Below are 6,963 nucleotides of genomic sequence, written 5' to 3' on the forward strand. Positions count from 1 at the left end.
TTATTTATTTATTTATTCGATTTGATGACACCAAGCAAGGCTCCCTGAATGCCACTTTGACAACTTACTGTTCTCCAATCTGCACCGAAGCGCAGTGTAACCAGTCAAACCCTAAGAAGTGGAAAGTCTCCCTGGGAAGATGCTCTCGTCCATTGATTTGAAGTGACAGCCACATCCTTGACAAACACACCTGTCATTGTTCAAGTCACATCACATTTTCAGATTCAAAGACAGAAGACAGGAGAGGTGTGCAGATTTGTGTGTGTGTGTGTGTGTCTGCATGTGTGTATTTATGCAGAAGTGAGCATGAGAACCCATAAGAAAGTTTCTTCATCTCTCTTTTTTTCTTTTTTGTGGGTAGATACGTCCACTCGGCTCCAGCTGTTGTATAGGAACACGGCCAGATTCTTTCATTGGCTTCTTCAGCCGATGTTTATGAAACAAGACATCTGGGATATTTATTTTCAAACAGGCGTCAGAATGGATTTAATGTGCCAGAATCTGCTGACCATCACTCTGCGTGTATAGTCTTATCTCAGTGTGCCTCTGCAGTGGTGTGGCAAGTTTTAAATGGGGAGGGGGGCTGGTTATGGGGGACTGAGGGAGGGGGGGAGGGTGATGAGCTGCTGCAATAATAAGCAGATTTTAATGATTTACTATAAATCAGCAGACGAGGCCTCTGCTTGGGGAGACTGAGGGGGATGACAGCTCCTGACTCACACACCTCGCAAATGCCTTGCTGATGATGTGTGTGCGCTTCAGATCATCAATCACTGAGCACACACACACACACACACACCTACGCAAACACACACAAGTCAGACTTTTACGAAACACATGCTTTCAACACACGTATGCAGGTGCACGGGCACGCACACACACGTATGGTCACACACATGTTTCTTGTCTCTAATGTCTCCTGTGCTGTGGCAGGGGACAAATCAATCATGGGTACAGAAGTTCAAGGGGGTAAGAGATTGTCTGGTCCGTTTTTCCCTATGCTATTGATCCCATTTTACTGGCATCATCGCCAAGCTGTCTCACAAACCCCGGGATGGCGATGGATTGAAAGTGGATGATTGAGAGAGGAGGTAGCGTGACATTCACTGTAATCTCAGCCCTCCACCTACACCAAGCCACCCCCACCGCCTACACCACCCTCCTACTAACATGCAGGGAAATCCAATGACATTGAAAGTTAGGACTGAAGCAGGAGTTTTTGGAGCAGATAGAATGAGGCCCATCAACTTAAATCTGCGCTATCTCGCAGTAAAGGAAACACTCTTGGCAGAGATTAGGAGCGGGGTTTTTTTTATTGTTTGTTTTGTTTTGTTTTGTTTTTCCCGTCTCTTTGCATTTCTCCTCCAGCCATCATACTGTATGTCTGACTGTCTGAAGGTGTGCTGCCATCTCCTCTTTTTTCAAATTGATGAAAAAGACACTGGAGAGAGAACACCTCCTGACAGCACATCCCAAAGTGTGTGGGAGATATAAAAAAGAGTGACACAGAACATTTCTCTGAAATTTCAAATGAGGCTCATGTGGAAAATATTGATGCATGTTCAATTTCCTCATAAGTACACTCAGTGTTTCCTTATCTCTTGTGTATAAACAAATGAGGGGGGATTTTTTGCAGGAAATGATGGATAGCCGTCTGGTGGTTGAGAATCGAAAGGAATACTGTTAAAGAGGAGATCACAGGATAAGCATATTGCACACAGATTTTCCAAGAGATTATTGTTTCTGCCAGAACTGGGAATGTTTTATGACAGTTTTGTTTTTCTAGCAAAGTGTTGATTCCCATTGGTCAGATGAGAAAGAAAGATTGCTATCTACAAACTGCCAGTAACACCCTTTCAAAAAATTCCAGATGTATTTGTAATTTGAAACACTGAACCCCTTTTCTCTAGCCTTTCCATAATAATTAAAATCTTTTAATCCTCAACACTGCATTATGCCTGCGTGAAGATATACGCTAGTTCATATCATTCAGCACCAAGTTTTACAATGTAAAGCCATAATGGCAATGTAGCTCAAATCATTTACCTTCAGTATTACAATGCAAACTTCAAGTGATGATGAACTTTAAATCATTTACCGCATTATTAGTATCAGTATATCACCGCTGGGCTGTTTATCACATTATATCTACATTATGATGATGCACAAGTTAATTACAGATGGATAGATGCTTCATTCATCTTTCCTGTTGCTGACATCTTGATTAAAAATGTTTAAAGGATTATCTATGGGGCTTCTATTTGTGTCCTTGTATTTGTCTTTTCAACTTTCATCCACTTGCCTGAATTATTCCCCCTCGTCTATAAATAAATTGACAGTGTTCATGTGATGGATTAGTCTGTTGACATTGTACCAACTGCAGGTAAACAATTACTATTCATGCTTCATCGCTGCAGAATCTATACCAGGATACTGCCACTTAGCAAGGGGACAAAAGGTTAGATTGTAGGCCATTGTTCTGCATTTGGTCACATGTCATTCATTTTATAATCCACAGCAATAAGAGAAAAATTATGTTTTGGGGGCAAGGAGCACAGATGTGAGCTGGGACTGTCAAAAACACTGAAAGCGTTTCATGTGAACAGTTTTCTAGTTACCGGCAGCAGGGCTGTTTTCACATTAGAGCGGTATGGCCAGCGTCTGTGGCCTATGACTGTCCCTTTTTGTTGTGAAACACACGTTTATTACCACATGCAGCTCCTTCTCATACGTCATTCATTGTTTATTCAGAACCCAGTTTTGCTTCAGCCCTCAGACCCTGTGGGCGGGATCAGTCTGTGGACATTATGCTGATACAGTATGAACAGTGAGTCACTGGGAGAAGAAAGAGGGGGTTAACTGCGTGCGTGCATGCATGTGTGTGTATGCACTGGGCCTACATCTGTCAGAGTGTGATTACTGTGTTAGGAGTTTATGAAACAGCCTCTGTATCAACATTATTCATGTCCCTTAGGCCACAGAGTGAAAGGCCTTTTTCATACTAGACTGGAAAAGAGGATTAGACAGAATACTATGAGATGTGTGGCAGAGGAAAACATGTTGTACAATACCAGCATTCAAACGCTATTCAGTCAAACAAATCATCTTTTCTCCAAAATATGATTTGTCTGCTCAATTAGATCCAACTATAGTTAGCTATTGTTCTCTTTTGTTAGAACTGCAAAACATCAAAGGAAAATATTGTTATTCACAGTCGAGCAGAAGCTAGTGACAGTGTCTTACTGGCACGAGTCAAAGATCAGGGCTATATATAGTCATATATTAACGCTTTCTATTGTGGGTGATTGAATGGACAAACAAGCATTTTAAAAAAAGCATTCCTATCAGTTACCATAATACTGTACTCGTGACAGCTTAAATGTTGGAACATGGCGTTGTATCAACAGTATAACAAAAAACAAGAGCACGTAAATTAAAAACAAGCCAGCAATTTAGCAAAATAATCTAAACCACTTATGTTTAATGGCTGCGTTCAACAAACAGATTATCTGATTAGTTTACCTTTCAGAAGGTTCCAAGAAGTTCTAGGAGATTGGTGATTGTTTGAATGTTGTCAAACCTTCACATTGCTCATGTTTCTGATTAGGCGGAGAATTTGAAAAGAAAAGAAAAGAAGCAACAATTGCACAACAACTTCTTTATTTTATTAAGTGGAAGTAACCTGGAATATACTCCCTAAGCTCCCCATGAAATTTAGAGCAGTGACTTAACACTGCTCATTGTCATTGGTGCAGGGCAACATGACATGACATTGTTGTGATATGTGGTATCCTGTGATTTAAAAGTCAACTAATACTTCAGAGATAACAGTAACGCACTAATACCAGATTTACAACTAGAAGAAGACAGCAAAGAATGAAATAAACAACGAAAACAAGCAAACTAATGTAAAAACGAAATAAATGTTATTAGTTCAATATTAAGAAAATTGAAAATAATGATTGGAAACAGTAAATTAACCTGTCAAAAAGTGGCAAAAAATGTTAACAAAAAACAAACTGAGTTGAGTTTTCCATTCTGGGAACAGCTTAACCTCAAGTGACCACTTCAGGGTGAATGGACATATTACAAGATGTGTTTGTCTGCTGCTGTTGATCTTAGCAATGAAGAGAGCGAATAAAATATCAGTACTTATAGAAAGGATCGCCTTCTTTGATACAAAAGTAGCAAAGCACCTTTCTTTAAAAGTATCATTTGAACTGAATATTTATATGCCAATATGCTGAGAAAAGGTAAACCTTTGCCAGAAGATAATTTGTCAGATTGAAAATTAGACTGCAAACATTATTAGGCGGTCTCATTAACTTTGACCAGAGCACATCCAAAATCAGAACCCAAAGCGACTGGAAACAAAGTGATAATGATACCAGGTCACATGAAAGTGAAGCACTGATGCGATTAAGGCAAGTGTTTATGTGGAGACACATTAACAGTGACAGCAGCAGGCTGCTGTTTGGACACAGCTGTGATGGAGGGACAAAGCTATGGCCCGTGGTTCATTGGCTGAGACATTACTTGGCCATTTCTGTCTGAGGCAGCGTGATGCCTTGTCACCTGACACTGGGCTGCTTTGACAAGCTGTAGCACCTCAGCTGACGTGTTCTGAAGACCTCGTGTGCACACACCATCAGTTTCTCTTACTCATGTTTCTTGAAGACTTGTCTCTGCCAGTGTGTGTGTGCGTGTGTAACAGTGTCACGTTCTTTACGTTACTGAGAACTAAGAGAGAATATTAGAGAGTCTGAGGAGCAGAATGTCATATTTCTTACATGAAAACTGCAAATTTCCATTGAAGAGAACTCTTTAACTCATGAAACTGCATAGGCTAGCCAAAATAACAAAGTCAGAGTTTTTTAATACTATGAAAATATATGCAATGCTGTCTGAAATCTTGATTCAAATGTAATACTGGAGCAGAAAAAGGTCACAGTTGAGAAGCTGGACTGCTGTGGGGAGAAAAGTGACTCTCCTTCTCTGTTTCCTGCATCCTGCACAGAAAAGTCCACGTCCTGATGGAAATCACTCAAACACTGAATGTAAAAGATGTGAGGGATCCTGGAGAATCCTGTGTGTTTGTTGTTCACAGGAGGCAGACAAAGCTCTAACAGGATGTCCAATCATTTTCCAGCAGATCTTAGTAATGCAATTCAAATGTGTCCAGTTTTGCAGATGGTAAGCCAGACCTCATTTCTATATATTTTGCATACAAGGAGCAAGACTTTCTGGGAGTGTTTTTTTTTTTTAAGTGGTCTTGATGAACACTTCTCCAGGCTTTCTGAGGGTCTTCCAGAGTTTTGAAAGATGTAGCTCAGAATCATAGTTTGCACTTAAGTTTATTGTCCTAAAGTTGAACTAGTTTTTTTCTGTTGTTTAATTGCTGCAGCTTTCAGTAATCTCATTTATTCTTGCGCTTACTTCTAAATTAATTACTGTATACTGTATAAAATCACCAAGAAAGAAAAAATGTATGTATTATAGTGATTATTCACTCGCTGGGCCCACGTCCTCATTTTAGGTTTGACGGCGTTTAGTAGGTAAAGGTGAATGGCTTGGACATGAATTGAGCTGCGGTTTGGGGAAGGCCTCGAGGGGGACTGGCGGCGAGTCCCGGGCCTGGCAGATCCCCATGTACTAAATAGAAGTTAAAGAATTGAAAAGGGGAGGGAGGGTGGGGCATGTAAATGAGAATGAAGAGCTTGTAGAACTAGGGGAACATATATAGATGAGAACCGGAAGAAGTGTGTCTGGAAGCGCGGTCCCGCTCCTGAAATTCCGAGACTTAATCTCCAATAAGACTTAAACAATGTGTATTAAAGCACAGGAACTCAAAAGCAGATTATAGCTGCTGTTATCAGTCAAATGCAGATATTTCCCTGGACGGGACAGACGCACTAACTGAATGTAATGTTTCAAATCTGTTGCCAATTAGATTGACTTTTCTCTCAAAATCTGTTTTGATTCCATTCATCAGCCTTCAGCAGTACCCTAGGTAGCTGCATTATCTGAACACCACTAGATTTAACCATTCCAAGAGTCCATTTATGTGTCACATTCTTTATTTCTATTGTTGTTCATTGCAAAGATGAACATGTTTATATATTTAAAATAAACAGTGCCAGAGCTAGCCTTTATATTATTGACATATAAGAAAGCGCAATCAGTTTTTCCATCTAACTCTCATCATTAAAGAGAACTTTTTCCCACAACCTAGAATTATTTATTTAAAGCGTTTGAACTAATTTCATGAAACACGCTACAAGTCTTTGGATCCCTGAAAGAAGTCGGCATTTTATAGTTCAAAAGCTCTTTGCTCTTTATTGCACAGCAGGTGAACAACTTGTTTGCTTGTACGCCGACTGCCAGAATAACATGAAAGGTCAGAAACAGGATTTGGGAGACAGCTGCTCATGCTGTAAATATTGATTGAACTGTAGTGGACCACAGGGAAAACATGTAAATTGTTAAAGTGAACTGTAAACGCTTTTAAGTGGTGAACTTGCTTTAAACATTGACCTGTAACTGCCTGCGATATGAGTAAAGTTTGGTGCTTCCAGGTATTGTACATCTGCTTCCTGTCTTTATGGAAGAGGAATCACAACATACCATATTTATCTATTGTTACATTTTAAGAGCATATGAATTCTTTGCATGTGTTTATATGCTATGGTAGAATATAGCAATATGTGTGTGTGAGTGTTTCAGTAAATGCATTGTCCAAAAAGTCTGGAGGGATCAGTTTCACGTTCCCTCCTCTTCCTCCTCTTCCACCCTCAGGAATGGATGACATTTCTTATGAGAACAAACCTTTAATTGTCTGCCCCGACGACGTGTAAGAGAAGTGATGCGTTACATTATATCATCGCGCTGCCCGATGCCCCCCAAATGACCCCAGAATCAGTGATTTGGCTAAATAGACCTATTGTTATCGCTATGTTAATCTTA

The sequence above is a fragment of the Perissodus microlepis genome, chromosome 7 (assembly GCF_051167445.1).
Source record: "Perissodus microlepis isolate ML-2025 ecotype Zambia chromosome 7, ASM5116744v1, whole genome shotgun sequence".
In the NCBI taxonomy this organism is placed as follows: Eukaryota; Metazoa; Chordata; class Actinopteri; order Cichliformes; family Cichlidae; genus Perissodus; species Perissodus microlepis.